This window comes from Leuresthes tenuis, unplaced genomic scaffold, assembly GCF_036924035.1.
Source record: "Leuresthes tenuis unplaced genomic scaffold, fLeuTen1.0.hap1 SCAF_12, whole genome shotgun sequence".
NCBI classification, from domain to species: domain Eukaryota; kingdom Metazoa; phylum Chordata; class Actinopteri; order Atheriniformes; family Atherinopsidae; genus Leuresthes; species Leuresthes tenuis.
The window spans coordinates 9,897,704-9,916,939 of record NW_027325366.1 but is presented as its reverse complement, the minus strand read 5'-3'; positions in this window follow the sequence as shown (position 1 = coordinate 9,916,939).

Below are 19,236 nucleotides of genomic sequence, written 5' to 3'. Positions count from 1 at the left end.
GAATCCGAGAATAAGCTTATTTTCATACCTTCTGCATGATTTGGGATTTTATGTATAAAATGAATTCCTTTACTCAAACTATGTTAAAACTGCTTTGTCCTTCATATTTATCAATGTCTAGATTGACTTCAACAAAGAACAACATTGTATTTTGCAGTAGAAGAAATAGCAACACTGAAGGATCAGGAATCCGAAAACACGCTTATTTTCATACGTTCTGCTTGATTTGGGATTTTGCTATAAAATTATTTCCTTCACTCAAACAAAGTGGAAACTGCTTTGTCCTTCATATTTATCAATGTCTATATCGATTTCAACAAAGAACAAGGCTGTATTTTGCAGTATAGGAAAGAGCAACACTGGAGGATCAGGAATCCGAGAATAAGCTTACTTTCATGAGTCCTGCACGATTTCGGATTTTCCTATAAAATGAATTGCTTTGCTCAAACCAAGTTAAAATTGCTTTGTCCTTCATAGTTATCCGTGTCTAAAATGTATCAAGCATAAAGTTCCTCATATTACCCTGAATGAGAAAGAAGCATCCCTTTGGTTGAGCAATACGTTCCTTTTGCGGAGTTATGCATGATTTCGGATTTTGCTATAAAATTCATTCCTTCACACCTTTTTTTTTTCACCGCATTTTATAGATTATGGTTGGAAATTTCAACCACTCTAATCCGAAGACCTCTCCTCCCGCTTTTGTTAATATATTTGAACTTTAGTTGGACATTAACCCCTTTTTGCAGCTAAACCACCTCCGCTCCCTGTTTTGATCATGTATGGTCTGGCAATACTACATTTTCTTACCCGTTTGTGAGTAATTATGGCTGGATATTCACACCTACTTGCAGCTGAACACAATCTCTCTCGCTTTTAATTATGTTTGGATATTCGAACCTTTTCTTTACTGCTTTTTGCCAACTTTGTTCGGACGTTCACACCTTCTTGCAGCCGAACATCTCCGCTTCCGCTTTTGATGGTATATATTCGGGCATTCGAACCTTTTCTTACCAGCTTTTGACAAACGATGGTTGGACTTTCACACCTTCTTGTAGCCGAACAACTCCGCTCCCGCTATTGATTGTGTACAGTCGGGTATTTTAACCTTTTCTTACCCGCTTTTTACCAACTATGGTCGGACATTCACACCTTCTTACAGCGGAACACCTCCACTCCCTCTTTTGATGGTGTATGTTCGGGCAGTCAAACCTTTTCTTACCTGCTTTTTACAAACTATGGTCAGACATTCAACCCTTCTTGGAGCCGAACACATCCACTCCTGCTTTTGATTATGTATAGTTGGGCATTCGCACCTTTTCTTACCCATTTTTCAGTAATTATGGGTGTACATTCACACCTTCTTGCAGCCGAACACCTCCGCTCCCTCTTTTGATCATACATTTTCGGGCATTCGCACCTTTTCTTACCCGCTTTTTACAAACCATGGTTGGACTTTCACAACTTCTTGTAGCCGAACTACTACGCTCCCCCTATTGATTGTGTACAGTCGGGTATTTTAACCTTTTCTTACCCACTTTTTACCAACTATGGTCGGACATTCACACCTTCTTACAGCGGAACACCTCCGCTCCCTCTTTTGATGGTGTATGTTCGGGCATTCGAACCTTTTCTTACCCGCTTTTTACAAACTATGGTCAGACGTTCAAACCTTCTTGTAGCCGAAAACCTCTGCTCCCTCTTTTGATTATACATTGTCAGGCATTCGCACCTTATCGTAGTCGCTTTTTACAAACTATAGTCAGACATTCACACCTTGGTGCTGAACCACGTCAGCTCCCTGTTTTGATCATGTATGGTCTGGCAATACTACCTTTTCTTACCCGTTTGTGAGTAATTATGGCTGGACATTCACACCTACTTGCAGTCGAACAGCTCTGCTCCCGCTTTTGATTTTGTTTGGTTGGATATTCGAACCTTTTCTTAACTGCTTTTTACAAACTTTGGTCGGACGTTCACACCTTCTTGCAGCCGAACACCTCCGCTTCCGCTTTTGATGGTATATATTCGGGCATTCGAACCTTTTCTTACCAGCTTTTTACAAACCATGGTTGGACTTTCACACCTTCTTGTAGCCGAACAACTCCGCTCCCCCTATTGATTGTGTACAGTCGGGTATTTTAACCTTTTCTTACCCACTTTTTACCAACTATGGTCGGACATTCACACCTTCTTACAGCGGAACACCTCCGCTCCCTCTTTTGATGGTGTTTGTTTGGGCATTCGAACCTTTTCTTACCCGCTTTTTACAAACTATGCTCGGACATTCAAACCTTCTTGTAGCCGAACACATCCACTCCTTCTTTTGATGATGTATGCTTGGGCATTCAAACCTACTTTTTGCCCGCTTTTCATTAATTTTGGGTGGACATTCACACCTTGTCACAGCCAAACACCTCCGCTCCCTCTTTTGATGGTGTTTGTTTGGGCATTCGAACCTTTTCTTACCCGCTTTTTACAAACTATGCTCGGACATTCAAACCTTCTTGTAGCCGAACACATCCACTCCTTCTTTTGATGATGTATGCTTGGGCATTCAAACCTACTTTTTGCCCGCTTTTCATTAATTTTGGGTGGACATTCACACCTTGTCACAGCCAAACACCTCCGCTCCCTGTTTTGATCATGTATGGTTGGACATTCGCACCTTGTCTCACCCGCTTTTTGCAAACTATGGTCGGCTGTTCACAGCTTCCTCTCCACCATACTTGTATGGTGGGATATTCACACCCACTTGCATCCGAAGACCTTTTGTTGATATTTAGTCGGTCATTCGCAGCTTACCCGCTTTTTACAAACTATAGTCAGACATTCACACCTTGGTGCTGAACCACCTCAGCTCCCTGTTTTGATCATGTATGGTCTGGCAATACTACCTTTTTTTACCCGTTTGTGAGTAATTATGGCTGGACATTCACACCTACTTGCAGTCGAACAGCTCTGCTCCCGCTTTTGATTATGTTTGGTTGGATATTCGAACCTTTTCTTAACTGCTTTTTACAAACTTTGGTCGACGTTCACACCTTCTTGCAGCCGAACACCTCCGCTTCCGCTTTTGATGGTATATATTCGGGCATTCGAACCTTTTCTTAGCAGCTTTTTACAAACCATGGTTGGACTTTCACACCTTCTTGTAGCCGAACAACTCCGCTCCCGCTATTGATTGTGTACAGTCGGGTATTTTAACCTTTTCTTACCCGCTTTTTACCAACTATGGTCGGACATTCACACCGTCTTACAGCGGAACACCTCCGCTCACGCTTTTGATGGTGTATTGTCAGGCATTTGAACCTTTTCTTACCCGCTTTTTATAAACTATGGTCGGACATTTAAACCTTCTTGTAGACAAAAACCTCCACTCCCTCTTTTGAATATACATTGTCGGGCATTCGCACCTTTTCTTACCCGTTTTTTACAAACCATGGTCGGACTTTCACACCTTCTTGTAGCCCAACACATCCACTCCTGCTTTTGATGATGTATGTTTGGGCATTCGCACCTTTTCTTACCCATTTTTCAGTAATTATGGGTGGACATTCACACCTTCTTACAGCTGAACACCTCCTCTCCCGCTTATGATGGTGTATAGTCGGGCTTTCAAGCCTTTTTTTACCCGGTTTTTACAAATTATAGTTGGACATTCAGACCTTCTTACAGCCGAAAACCTCCACTCCCTCTTTTGATCATACATTGTCGGGCATTAGCACCTTTTCTTACCCGCTTTTTACAAACCATAGTCGGACTTTCACATCTTTTAGTAGCCGAACAACTCCGCTCCCGCTATTGATTGTGTACAGTCGGGTATTTTAACCTTTTCTTACCCGCTTTTTACCAACTATGGTCGGACATTCACACCTTCTTACAGCGGAACACCTCCGCTCCCTCTTTTGATGGTGTATGTTCGGGCAGTCAAACCTTTTCTTACCTGCTTTTTACAAACTATGGTCAGACATTCAACCCTTCTTGGAGCCGAACACATCCACTCCTGCTTTTGATTATGTATAGTTGGGCATTCGCACCTTTTCTTACCCATTTTTCAGTAATTATGGGTGTACATTCACACCTTCTTGCAGCCGAACACCTCCGCTCCCTCTTTTGATCATACATTTTCGGGCATTCGCACCTTTTCTTACCCGCTTTTTACAAACCATGGTTGGACTTTCACACCTTTTAGTAGCCGAACAACTCCGCACCCGCTACTGATTGTGTACAGTCGGGTATTTTAACCTTTTCTTACCCGTTTTTTACCAACTATGGTCGGACATTCACACCTTCTTACAGCGGAACACCTCCGCTCCCTCCTTTGATGGTGTATGTTCGGGCATTCGAACCTTTTCTTACCCGCTTTTTACAAACTATGGTCAGACGTTCAAACCTTCTTGTAGCTGAACATATCCACTCTTGCTTTTGATGATGTATGGTTGGGCATTCGAACCTACTTGTTGCCCGCTTTTCATTAATTATGGGTGGACATTCACACCTTGTCTCAGCCAAACACCTCCGCTCCCTGTTTTGATCATGTATGGTTTGACATTCGCACCTTTGCTTACCTTCTTTTTATACTGATTGCTCAAGATTAAGTTGTTCTTACTCAAACTACAAAAATTTTTTAATTGTTGAAACTTGATTTGAAGTGGATAAATAAGGAAGACAAACAGTTTTAAGTCAGGCTGATAGCAATTAATTTTATAGCAAAATCTGTATTTCGTCATTTGTCGAGAGATGCTTATTGCTGAAGAAGTTCTTTCTCATTCTACAAAGTACAACGTTGTTTATCATTGAAACTTGATTAGACATGAATAAATATGAAGGACAAAGCAGTCTTAACTTGGTTTGAGTTAAGGAATTCGTTTTATAGGAGAATCCGAATTCGTGCATAACTCGTAAAATAGAGCTTATTTTCGGATTCCTAAAGAATGAGTCTGGTTCTTTCTCATAATACAAAGTTTGTTGTTTATTGTTGAAACTTCATCAGACCGTTAGATATAGTCGGACTCACCTCGACGCACGGCTTGGGATCTGGAACCAGTACTCTTGAGAGGGGTTGGACTCTCTTCCACTCTGGAGTTGCCCGTGGTGAGAGGCGCAGAGCAGGTGTGGGCATACTTATTGCCCCCCCGGCTGTGTGCCAGTACATTGGGGTTTACCCCAGTGAACGAGAGGGTAGCCTCCCTCCGCCTTGGGTGGGGGGACGAGTCCTGACTGTTGTTTGTGCCTATGCGCCAAACAGCAGTTCAGAGTACCTACTCTTTTTGGAGTCTCTGGGGGAGGCACTGGAGAATGCTCCTACCGGAGACTCCCTCATTCTGCTGGGGGACTTCAATGCTCACGTGGGCAATGACAGTGAGACCTGGAGGGGTGTGATTGGGAGGAACGGCCCCCCGATCTGAATCAGAGTGGTGTTATGTTGTTGGACTTCTGTGCCAGTCATAGACTGTCCATAACGAACACCATGTTCAGGCATAAGGGTGTCCATATGTGCACTTGGCACCAGGACACCCTTGGCCGCAGTTCGATGATCGACTTTGTGGTTGTATCATCGGACTTGCGGCCGTATGTCCTGGACACTCGGGTGAAGAGAGGGGCGGAGCTGTCAACTGATCACCACCTGGTGGTGAGTTGGCTCCGCTGGTGGGGGAGGATGCCGATCAGACCTGGCAGGCCCAAACATATTGTGAGGGTCTGCTGGGAGCGTTTGTCAGAATCCCCCGTCAGAAGGAGCTTTAACTCCCACCTCCGGCAGAGCTTCAACCATATTTGAGGTGGGGGACATTGAATGGGCCATGTTCCGTGACTCCATTGCCGAGGCAGCTGGTCGGAGTTGTGGCCGTAAGGTGGTCGGTGCCTGTCGTGGCGGCAACCCTCGAACCTGCTGGTGGACACCAGTGGTGAGGGAAGCCGTCAAGCTGAAGAAGGAGTCCTATCGGGCCTTTTTGGCCAGTGGGACCCTGGAAGAAGCTGATAGGTACCGACGGGCCAGACGGGCCACGGCTTCGGCGGTTGCTGAGGCAAAAACTCGGGCCTGGGAGGAGTTCGGTGAGACCATGGAGAACGATTTCCGGACGGCCTCGAAAAGATTCTGGTCCACCATCCGGCATCTCAGGGGGGGGAAGCGGCTCACAGTCAACACTGTTTACAGTGCGGACGGGGCTTTGCTGACCTCAACTAGGGATGTTGTGAGTCGGTGGGGGGAGTACTTCGAGGAACTCCTCAATCCTACCAACACGTGCTCGGAAGAGGCAGAGTCGGAGAGCTCGGAGACGGGGCCTCCCATTTCTGGGGCTGAGGTTGCCGAGGTGGTTAAAAAGTTCCTCGGTGGCAAGGCCCCGCGGGTGGATGAGGTCCGTCCTGAGTTTCTCAAGGCTCTGGATGTTGTAGGGCTGTCTTGGCTGACACGCCTCTGCAGTATCGCGTGGACATCGGGGACAGTGCCTCTGGACTGGCAGATTGGGGTGGTGGTCCCCCTCTTTAAAAAGGGGGACCGGAGGGTGTGTTCCAACTATAGGGGTATCACACTCCTCAGCCTCCCTGGTAAGGTCTATTCGGGGGTATTGGAGAGGAGGATCCGTCGGATAATCGAGCCTCGGATTCAGGAGATGCAGTGTGGCTTTCGTCCTGGCCGTGGAACAGTGGACCAGCTCTATACCCTCGGCAGGATCCTGGAGGGTGCATGGGAGTTCGCCCAACCAGTCTACATGTGTTTTGTGGACTTGGAGAAAGCGTTCGACCGTGTCCCTCGTGGAGTCCTGTGGGGGGTGCTCCGGGAATATGGAGTGCCGGACCCCTTGATAGGGGCCGTTCGGTCTCTGTATGACCGGTGCCTCTACTTACTGGTCAATCTACGTTCCCATCCTCACCTATGGTCACGAGTTGTGGGTAGTGACCGAAAGAACAAGATCGCGAATACAAGCGGCCGAAATGGGTTTCCTCCGCAGGGTGTCTGGGCTCTCCCTTAGAGATAGGGTGAGAAGCTCAGTCATCCGGGAGGGGCTCGGAGTAGAACCGCTGCTCCTCCGCATTGAGAGGAGTCAGATGAGGTGGCTCGGGCATCTGGTTAGGATGCCCCCTGGGCGCCTCCCTGGGGAGGTGTTCCGGGCACGTCCCACTGGGAGGAGACCCCGGGGGAGACCCAGGACAGACTATGTCTCTCGGCTGGCCTGGGAATGCCTCGGGGTCCCCCCGGAAGAGCTGGAGGAAATGGCCGGGGACAGAGACGTCTGGGTTTCTCTGCTCAAGCTGCTGCCCCCGCGACCCGACCCCCGGATAAGCGGCAGATGATGGATGGATGGATGGATATATCCTCCACCAACCAGACTTACAACCCCCGACTAGGGTAGCAGAATTTCTAAGCATCTGTACCCCAAAACTACTATCAAAAATATATAAATTATTGTCTAAGATAGATGACACAATGTCTCTTCCATCCTCAAAATGGGAGGCAGATTTATCCATCAGTTCTGGTCATAGCTTCTAACCACAAATATGTTTGAACACCTTCATAAAGACTCGAAATCCTAATTTACAGCTCATACAATACAAAATCCTTCATAGAACACACTATACAGGACAAAGGATGTTCAGGATGGGTCTAACACACTCAAACATCTGCTCACATTGCACAGATAACACACCTGATGATTATGTACACGCTTTGTGGTTTTCTGCGCCTGTCCAGAAGTTCTGGCTTGAAGTCTGTGAGGACCTATCAACATGGCTAAAGTGTAGCATCCCTGCATGCCCCACACTGTGCATACTGGGTGACTTAGACAACATCAACATGGAAATTAACTCAGCACACATGGTTGTCACAGTGTTATGTATCGCAAAGAAAACTATTCTCATGAACTGGAAAGCGAAGAACAATCTGTGTATTAACCAGTTTAGAAATTTTCTTTTAGATTATATTAGCATGGAAACAATGTCTGCCTCCTCAAAACATCAATTGGCTGAATTTCATTCTCTCTGGTCCCCTCTGATTAGTTTTATCACATAGTGGTGGTGGTGGGTTGCTGGGTGATGGTGGGTCTCAGGCCCGGGCTGCTGCGACTGGTGTGACCGGGTGGTTTGTTTGTTTGTTTTTTGTAGAGGTCCTCCGGGGTGGGGTTGGGTTGAGTGGGGTGGGGCGGGATGGGTACCTTCTGGGGGTACAGTAGCTCCCGGAATATGGTCGCTGCAGGCCCCGAGCCTGGTGGACATCACGCCCTCCTACCCATTGCTGGCTCCCAGGTAGCGGGGATGCCTATTGCAGCCAGTCCCTGGCTGCCCTCTCTGGGGGAGAGTAGCTCCCCCGGTATATATCCCCATACCCCTCTCCCTTCTGGCTCCTGTACACAGCACACACTCACACATGAAGGGTTTTGGGGGCGTGTGTGTTCGGTGGGGTGTAGTGGATGGGGCCACGTAGGTGGTCCCCTTTGGTTGCACTCTGCAGTTCCCTGCCCCTGTTTTAATTACACCTTAGACATTAGTACTTATCAAACACACTCACACACACACATTAGGTCTTGGGGGGTGGTTACACTGAGTGGCATCTGGTGGGCGGGGCTCTTTGGGTATGTAGGCTGCCCAGAGTGCCGCGCTCCCAGTTCTACAAGTTTGGCTGCCCCTCAATTTTAATTGCTCACTATTAGAAAATATTGAAGAGCCAGAAGGGTGAGGGGAGGGGTCTTCTTCGCACACCCCTGCTTCCTGGTGTCTGCTCGGGGCAGGAGGGGCCAGGAGGATTAATTAATTGTTCTGCTGGTTCGGGGTCTGTGGTGGCTGGGGGGTTGCTGGCCTCCTGGTGTGCCCGCTGCACTACACCCCAGCAGAGTCGAGGGAGGTAGGATGTGTGGATGTGTGGATGTATGGGACGTGAAAGTGTGTGTGGTAATGATTGGGCCTGGATCTGGGACTTGCTGTCGCCTGGCCTGCCTGTGTTTCTCCCGATGGGGCATCAGCGTTGCCTCTCCCCACTGCTCGCGACTTCACCCACCTGTGGGCACGTCTTGACTCCCAGGGCACTTGGCCAGGGGCGCTGGGGCAGGCGCTGACCCACTTTGTGGCTGTCTGGGGCGCTTGGCCCTCCTGGGTATTGGGTGGGGCCTCTGCCGGGGGGTTTGGGGGCGCTCGGGCTCCTGGGGCCCAGGTCCAGTGCACGGCCCATGTCTGGGCGGCTGGGGCCTGGCGGGGTCGGTGGGCTGTTGCCCCTGGTTCCCGGAGTGCCTCTGCCCTATGCTTATGGGGGCTCTTTCCGGGGGCTTCCTCTGCAGTCTTCTGGGTGGATGCGTGGTTGCCCCTGCGGTGGGCTACCTGGGTTCTGTGCTCTGTGGGGGCTGCTGGTGGCCTGGGTCTTGTGGCCCTCTCTGCCTGCTTCTGATTGTTTGGGGGGCTGTGGATTGTGGCCCTGTACGCTTATACACTCATAACTAAGCACGGTTATCATGTAGGTCCTGTGCCATGGGTGTTGCATGTTCTCACACACACACACACACACACACATTCATTAGTCCAGTAGCATGGTCACTAAGCAGTTGATGTATTATCATGTCGTCTCAGGTCATCTATATCCACAGCTGTGTTGTATGCGATTGCCGCTTCTTGTGCTTGTTTTTGTTTGTTTGTGTGTTTGTTTTTTCTCTGCTTGTCTGCTTTCAGGTGCTCCTCTTGGCGCTAAGGCTGGATTCCCCTCATAGGCCATGGATTGTTGTCTGTTTTGTTTTTTACAGGTGTAGCAGCTGGTTGTCTGGTTTTTGTTTCTATTTTTTTTCTGTTTCCTCTTCTTTCCTCTTCTTCTTTCCTTGTCCCCCGGTCCGGTTCAGTTCAGTTCATGTCATATATTGTAAAAAGAAATAAATAAATGGGCATCAAGGGGAGCTTTACATTTATAAAACTTCCCTTGGCAAAACAAATCTGTTTGGCATCATAGGTATTCAGACTACAATTCTTCTGACATAATGCTGAACAGGACAAGGGGAAAAAAAAGTAAAGAAGACAGTTCTGCCGAAAGCCAGGGATAGACCTGTTCTAAGTTCTATACTTTTTAAAAGGGGCGTGTTTATCAACTATGGAATTAGAAGATTTACAAAAATGGTCAAGTGCTAGATCTTCATCTGGGATTTTAACAGTGTCATATAACTATTCAACGGATCAGTTAAAAAAAAGCCTGCTCATGGAGATGTTTCAGGATCTGGATACCAAGCGTGGACCTAATGTTTTCATTTTTGCAATTCTGATACAGGCTATTGAGCAGTGATAACTAACACCAAGTTCAGATACTGCGGATTTTCTCCCTTTGATTTGTTAAGATTGAGACAATCAGGGACAACCTTGAAGGATCTCTTTGGTTTTGTAGGATCAGTAATTACCTGAGAAAGGTTGATATTGGTACACACCTTTTTTAAATGATCAGAGGCAGAGTTCAACTTGTTTAAATTAAAATTGCCACACAGAGATTGGGTTTAGGCCACATGCACACAGAATGACATCAACAAATATAAGAAATATTAAACATTTACACATAGATTTTTGAATATATGTAGAGGAATGATACTTTGAAATGTGCTCATTGCGGAGTTATGATCAGTTGAGTAATGAAGGTTGAACTATTCTGGGAAAGAGGTTCTATTCCCAGCATCATGATGGACACTCCTGATATAGAAGGTTTCGCTAACGCATTGGAATTGTTTTACTATTTTCATATGCATGTGCAATGAAGAATTGCTTGCTGCTGATAAATGCAAAGAAGAACAGCTTACACATAGATGCTCACATATAGGCTGCTGAATGCAATGAAGACCTGCTTATCAAGTAAAGTTCAATGTCAATGTGTAATATTCAATTAGGATTTGCAAAACAGTGAAGTTAAACAATGAATGGGTCCATAGTCGGTATGAGAAGACTACAGGAATATTTACCTGGGTGTACGTTCAAACAGAGATGAGAAAATTGCGATAAATAATTGTTTGTTTGTTTGTTAGTATGCATATGAATGTTATGTGTATAAACTGTGTTGAGTTATAGTTACTCAGTAGTGTCTCAGTGAAACAACCGACGGGGGAAGCCTTGCGGTGACAACAAAAGCAGTGTTTTACTGATCAGTCAAGTTGCTCCAGTGTACTCCATACAAACTGGTTGGCTACTGAAGGGATAGAAAATGGGGAATACTTGTTTTAAAGCAAACAAGGAATTAGATGGGAAAAATACATGTTTTAACGGGACCCAGACAATATTAAATACTCAGACAGATGGGAGAAGAAGTGTAGTTTTGTAGGAAATCACAAAATTATTACATAGAATTAGTGAAATCAATTGAAGAATGCCTTTCTGAAGAGCTGTTTACCACAGATGAGCAGCTTTGCGACCAAGCACATTGTAGATCGCTTTACTGCCAAAATGATCTAATTTAATGGATTGGTTTAGACATGCATAACAGCATTTTAAGAACAAAGAGAGAAACAAAAAGGGACAACGCTTCATGGTGGAAGGTGATGTATAAATAACTGTGTATATGATGAAGGGGGTGGCAACACCCATTCCGAAATCCCGCCATTCCGACATCCCGCTATTCCGACATCCCACCATTCCGACATACCACCATTCCGACATGCAAACGTCCCACCATTCCGACATCCCACCATTGCGACATCCCGCTATTCTGACGTTCAAATGTCCCACCATTCCGACAAGGCTTTCCGTATAAGGAAATGTGTGTTACTCAACAGGTGAGTCCCTTCTTTCTGTTCATGCAATTTATATGTTTAACATGTTTATAGACAAGCGTTATTAAAAACACAAAGTCTCGGCAACTGGAGGAGGAGAAGCAGTCCGCGGTGGTTTTCAATCACACACTCCAATGCCACTTGTTTCAACTTCCGAAAATTTAATCCAGGAAAAAAAGGCTTACAAACATGGACCAAAACGGCTCCATAACACGCACAAGAATCCAAAAGAAACGAAAGTTAACTAAAAGAAAGCAAATAAACAGTATGAAGTGGTCAAAATTGGTTTTACGCATGCCTATGTGCGTCTGGCACATGCGTCTTCGGGCTCTCCCACGTTGGTTTGTGGATGAAAGCTATATGTTCAGCTGTAATGTCATGTAAAAACAATCTCTACATGACATTTAGTCCCAGGTGTGACCAGTTAGGTCCTTAAGATATCAACAGGCTGTATAAAGCTACAACCGTTGCGGCTGTGTGTTTGTGCCAAATGCGCAAAACCCATCCGCGCTTCCCAAAATTGGAGTGAGTACTCATAAATCACGTGAATAACATGAATAAACGTTTTTACTGCATTTTGTTGTGTTTTATACGTTCTATGCTGTCATTTCTATCTTCTTCTATTGGCAAGGCAAGGCAGAGTGCTTGCAACTGTGTCCTGTGCAGTAGCCATGATATCTGTAATTGCAATTATTACTTTTGCATATGATGACAGCGGAGTTATCCCGCTCCAGCTGGCTGCTGTGACAGCTCACTGACACTGTATTTCTGCTTAATCAGTTTCAGTCTCGCCAGAGTTATATTAATATCTGTATTTTTATATTTGAAATTCAGGGGATTTTGATAATAGATTATTAAAGTTTGTTTGCGAGGCTGTGGCCTCTGCATGTGCAAAGCTTGTGCGCCAAACTTTAGGGCGTATTTGCGCCGGCATATCATTAGTGCAAAATGTTTTGGGTAAAAAATAGGCTATTAAAAGGAACTGTCGGAATGGCGGTATGTTAAAAAAAACAAAAAACATACCGCCATTCCGACCATAGGAGGAAAAAAGTGTCGGAATGGTGGGACGTTTGATAAAAAATTAAGTGTCGCCATTCCGACAATTGGAGACCCATGTCGGAATGGCGAGATGTCGGAATGGCAGCATGTAACCATGATGAAGGAGAGACCATTTGAGCAGCACAGCCATTTCGCAGCACAGGGACAGCAATCCAAGTTACAGGATCTCCCACGTGGTATCACCTGTCACATTGTGTCAAGGCATCAAAAGAAGAAAAAATCACCAAACTCAAGGACAAAAAGACAAAGACTCCGGTGAACGAAGACAGAGGACTGACAAACCAGAAATACAAAAGGATTCTCGATATCAAGATCCAGAAGAAGAGGCTAACAATGCCACGAACACTTACGATGCTGGGAATGATGCCAGCAATGAACAGAGAAGAAGATTCAGTGTCATCAATCTGCATTACGTGCCTCTAATGAGGGGGTGAATATAGAATCCTCAACGATTACAACGTCTCTGGGAACTGTGACAACAACAAGGTTTAAACCATTTTGATATATATTGTAACCTATTGTCTAAGGAATAGTGCTGAAAATGAGGTAAATCTAATCCACCACTGTCCTTGGTCTTCTGTAGGGTTTTTAAACTAATACGTGGTGGTTTGTTTTTCCACAGACTTTTGGAGATGCATGAATCTAGTGACTTAAACCAAGTAGCAGATGGTTTTATGGGGATCATTGAGAACAAATAGTTAACTTTTGGTAGTATCATCATTTTAATGGATGTAACTCTCCCCATAAGTGATATAGGTAAGGACTTCCAACGAGAGATCGTCCTCTACTGTCTTTAATAATTGCACATAATTTAGCTTTGTTAGCTCTGAGAGCCTGGAGGAAATGTTTATGCCTAAATATCTAATATTTCCTGACTGTAAAGTGATCGCAGGTATATTATGGACCCTACAGTTAATGGGCAGAACTGTGGTCTTAGACCAGTTGATAGAGTAGTCAGAAAGTGCTGAGAATTTATTTATGAGTGTGATCGTGTGACTGAGAGACGTCTGTGAGTTCTGAAGGAAAAGTAATACATCATCAGCATAAAGACTTATTTTATGCTCAATATTTTGGGATTAATTACTCACAAACGGGTAAGAAAAGGTAGTATTGCCAGACCATACATGATCAAAACAGGGAGCGGAGGTGGTTCAGCTGCAAGGTATGAATGTCTGACTATAGTTTGTAAAAAGCGGGTAAGATAAGGTGCGAATGCCCAACAATGTAAGATCAAAAGAGGGAGGGGAGGGTTTTGGCTACAAGAAGGTTTGAATGTCCGACCATAGTTTGTAAAAAGCGGGTAAGAAAAGCTTACCATACATCATCAAAAGCAGGAGTGGATGTGTTCGGCTACAAGAAGATTTGAATGTCCATCAATAATTGCTTTAAAACATGAAAGAAAATTTTCAAATATCAAACCGCACATGATCATAAGCGGGAGAGGAGTTTTTCAGCTGCAAGAAGGTGTGAATGTCCACCCATAATTACTGAAAAATGGGTAAGAAAAGGTGAAAATGCCCAACCATACATCATCAAAAGCAGGAGTGGATGTGTTCGGCTACAAGAAAGTTTGAATGTCCGACCATAGTTTGTAAAAAGCGGGTAAGAAAAGGTTCGAATGCCCGAACATAGACCATCAAAAGAGGGAGCGGAGGTGTTCCGCTGTAAGAAGGTGTGAATGTCCGACCATAGTTGGTAAAAAACGGGTAAGAAAAGGTTAAAATACCCGACTGTACACAATCAATAGCGGGAGCGGATGTGTTTGGCTACAAGAATGTGTGACAGTCCGACCATGGTTTATAAAAAACGGGTAAGAAAAGGTGCGAATGCCCGACAATGTATGATCAAAAGAGGGAGCGGAGGTTTTCGGCTACAAGAAGGTTTGAATGTCCGACCATAGTTTGTAAAAAGCGGGAAAGAAAAGGTTCAAATGCCTGACTATACACCATCAAAAGCGGGAGCGGAGGTGTTCGGCTACAAGAAGGTGTGAAAGTTCAACCATGGTTTGTAAAAAGCTGCTAAGAAAAGGTTCGAATGCCCGAATATATACCATCAAAAGCGGAAGCGGAGGTGTTCGGCTGCAAGAAGGTGTGAACGTCCGACCAAAGTTTGCAAAAAGCAGTTAAGAAAAGGTTCGAATGCCCGAATATATACCATCAAAAGCGAGAGCAGAGCTGTTCGACTGCAAGTAGGTGTGAATGTCCAGCCATAATTACTCACAAACGGGTAAGAAAAGGTAGTATTGCCAGACCATACATGATCAAAACAGGGAGCGGAGGTGGTTCAGCTGCAAGATGTGAATGTCTGACTATAGTTTGTAAAAAGCGGGTAAGACAAGGCTCGAAAGCCCGACTATACACAATCAAAAGCGGGAGCGGGAGGTTTTCAGCTGCAAATCCTTCACTCAAACCAAGTGAAAACTGCTTTGTCCTTCATATTTATCAATGTCTAGATTGACTTCAACAAAGAACAACACTGGATTTTGCAGTAGAAGAAAGAGCATCACTGAAGGATCAGTAATCCGAGAATAAGCTTATTTTCATACGTTCTGCATGATTTGGGATTTTATGTATAAAATGAATTCCTTCACTAAAACCAAGTGAAAACTGCTTTGTCCTTCATATTTATCAATGTCTAGATTTACTTCAACAAAGAACAACATTGTATTTTGCAGTAGTAGAAAGAGCAACACTTGAAGGAACAGGAATCCGAGAATAAGCTTATTTTCATACGTTCTGCATGATTTGGGATTTTATGTATAAAATGAATTCCTTTACTCAAACTATGTTAAAACTGCTTTGTCCTTCATATTTATCAATGTCTAGATTGACTTCAACAAAGAACAACATTGTATTTTGCAGTAGAAGAAATAGCAACACTGAAGGATCAGGAATCCGAAAACACGCTTATTTTCATACGTTCTGCTTGATTTGGGATTTTGCTATAAAATTATTTCCTTCACTCAAACAAAGTGGAAACTGCTTTGTCCTTCATATTTATCAATGTCTATATCGATTTCAACAAAGAACAAGGCTGTATTTTGCAGTATAGGAAAGAGCAACACTGGAGGATCAGGAATCCGAGAATAAGCTTACTTTCATGAGTCCTGCACGATTTCGGATTTTCCTATAAAATGAATTGCTTTGCTCAAACCAAGTTAAAATTGCTTTGTCCTTCATAGTTATCCGTGTCTAAAATGTATCAAGCATAAAGTTCCTCATATTACCCTGAATGAGAAAGAAGCATCCCTTTGGTTGAGCAATACGTTCCTTTTGCGGAGTTATGCATGATTTCGGATTTTGCTATAAAATTCATTCCTTCACACCTTTTTTTTTTCACCGCATTTTATAGATTATGGTTGGAAATTTCAACCACTCTAATCCGAAGACCTCTCCTCCCGCTTTTGTTAATATATTTGAACTTTAGTTGGACATTCACCCCTTTTTGCAGCTAAACCACCTCCGCTCCCTGTTTTGATCATGTATGGTCTGGCAATACTACATTTTCTTACCCGTTTGTGAGTAATTATGGCTGGATATTCACACCTACTTGCAGCTGAACACAATCTCTCTCGCTTTTAATTATGTTTGGATATTCGAACCTTTTCTTTACTGCTTTTTGCCAACTTTGGTCGGACGTTCACACCTTCTTGCAGCCGAACACCTCCGCTTCCGCTTTTGATGGTATATATTCGGGCATTCGAACCTTTTCTTACCAGCTTTTGACAAACGATGGTTGGACTTTCACACCTTCTTGTAGCCGAACAACTCCGCTCCCGCTATTGATTGTGTACAGTCGGGTATTTTAACCTTTTCTTACCCGCTTTTTACCAACTATGGTCGGACATTCACACCTTCTTACAGCGGAACACCTCCACTCCCTCTTTTGATGGTGTATGTTCGGGCAGTCAAACCTTTTCTTACCTGCTTTTTACAAACTATGGTCAGACATTCAACCCTTCTTGGAGCCGAACACATCCACTCCTGCTTTTGATTATGTATAGTTGGGCATTCGCACCTTTTCTTACCCATTTTTCAGTAATTATGGGTGTACATTCACACCTTCTTGCAGCCGAACACCTCCGCTCCCTCTTTTGATCATACATTTTCGGGCATTCGCACCTTTTCTTACCCGCTTTTTACAAACCATGGTTGGACTTTCACAACTTCTTGTAGCCGAACAACTACGCTCCCCCTATTGATTGTGTACAGTCGGGTATTTTAACCTTTTCTTACCCACTTTTTACCAACTATGGTCGGACATTCACACCTTCTTACAGCGGAACACCTCCGCTCCCTCTTTTGATGGTGTATGTTTGGGCATTCGAACCTTTTCTTACCCGCTTTTTACAAACTATGGTCAGACGTTCAAACCTTCTTGTAGCCGAACATATCCACTCCTGCTTTTGATGATGTATGGTTGGGCATTCAAACCTACTTTTTGCCCGCTTTTCATTAATTTTGGGTGGACATTCACACCTTGTCACAGCCAAACACCTCCGCTCCCTGTTTTGATCATGTATGGTTGCACATTCGCACCTTTTCTCACCCGCTTTTTGCAAACTATGGTCGGCTGTTCACAGCTTCCTCTCCACCATACTTGTATGGTGGGATGTTCACACCCAGTTGCATCCGAAGACCTCCGCCCCCACTTTTGTTGATATTTAGTTGGTCATTCGCAGCTTACCCGCTTTTGGCAAACTATGGCCTTCTTGCAGCCAAACACCTCTGATCTCGCTTTTGATAATGTAAGGTTGGGCATTCAGACCTTGCTTCACCTGCTTTTCACCAAATATAGTCGGACATTCACACCTTCTTGCAGCCGAACACTTCCGCTCCACCTTTTAGTGTTCTATCACACCTTTTTTTCACCGAATTTTATAGATTATGGTTGGAAATTCTCAACCACTCTCATCCGAAGACCTCTCCTCCCGCTTTTGTTAATATATTTGAACTTTAGTGAGACATTCACACCTTCTTGCAGCTGAACCACCTCCGCTCCCTGTTTTGATCATGTATGGTCTGGCAATACTACCTTTTCTTACCCGTTTGTGAGTAATTATGGCTGGACATTAACACCTACTTGCAGCCGAACACCACCTCTCTCGCTTTTGATGATGTATGGACCGGCATTCTTACCTTTTCTAACACATTTTTCAGAAATTACGGTCGGAGATTCACACCTACTCACAGCCGAACAACTCCGCTCCCGCATTTGATGGTGTGCAGTCGGACATTCTCACCCTTTCTCATCAGCTTTTTGCAAATTATGATCTGACATTCACACCTGCTTTTGATAATGTATGGTTGGGCATTCGCACCTTTTCTTACCCATTTGTCAGGAATAATGGGTGGACATTCACACCTTCTTGCAGCTGAACACCTCCTCTCCCACTTATGATCATGTGCGGTTTGATTTTCGAAAATTTTCTTTCATGTTTTCTAGCAATTATTGATGGACATTTAGACCTTCTTGCAGCTGAACACCTCCGCTCCTGCTTTTGATCATACCTTGTCAGGCATTCGCACCATGTCTTACCCGCTTTTTACAAACATTAGTCGAACATTTACACCTTTTTGCAGCCGAACACCACCTCTCTCGCTTTTGATGATGTATGGTCCGGCATTCTTTCCTTTTCTAACACATTTTTCAGCAATTATGGTCGGACATTCACACCTACTCAGAGCCGAACACCTCCGCTCCCGCATTTGATGGTGTATAGTCGGGCATTCTCACCCTTTCTCATCAGCTTTTTGCAAATTATGATCTGACATTCACACCTGCTTTTGATAATGTATGGTTGGGCATTCGCACCTTTTTTTACCCATTTTTCAGGAATTATGGGTGGACATTCACACCTTCTTGCAGCTGAACACCTCCTCTCCTTCTTATGATCATGTGCGGATGATATTCGAAAATTTTCTTTCATGTTTTAAAGCAATTATTGATGGACATTCAGACCTTCTTGCAGCTGAACCACTCTACTCCCGCTTTTGATGGTGTATAGTCGGGCTTTCGAAACTTTCCTTCCCGGTTTATACAAATTATGGTTGGACATTCAGACCTTCTTGCAGCCGAACACCTCTGCTCCCTCTTTTGATCATACATTGTCGGGCATTAGCACCTTTTCTTACCCGCTTTTTACAAACCATAGTCGGACTTTCACATCTTTTAGTAGCCGAACAACTCCGCTCCCGCTATTGATTGTGTACAGTCGGGTATTTTAACCTTTTCTTACCCGCTTTTTACCAACTATGGTCGGACATTCACACCTTCTTACAGCGGAACACCTCCGCTCCCTCTTTTGATGGTGTATGTTCGGGCAGTCAAACCTTTTCTTACCTGCTTTTTACAAACTATGGTCAGACATTCAACCCTTCTTGGAGCCGAACACATCCACTCCTGCTTTTGATTATGTATATTTGGGCATTCGCACCTTTTCTTACCCATTTTTCAGTAA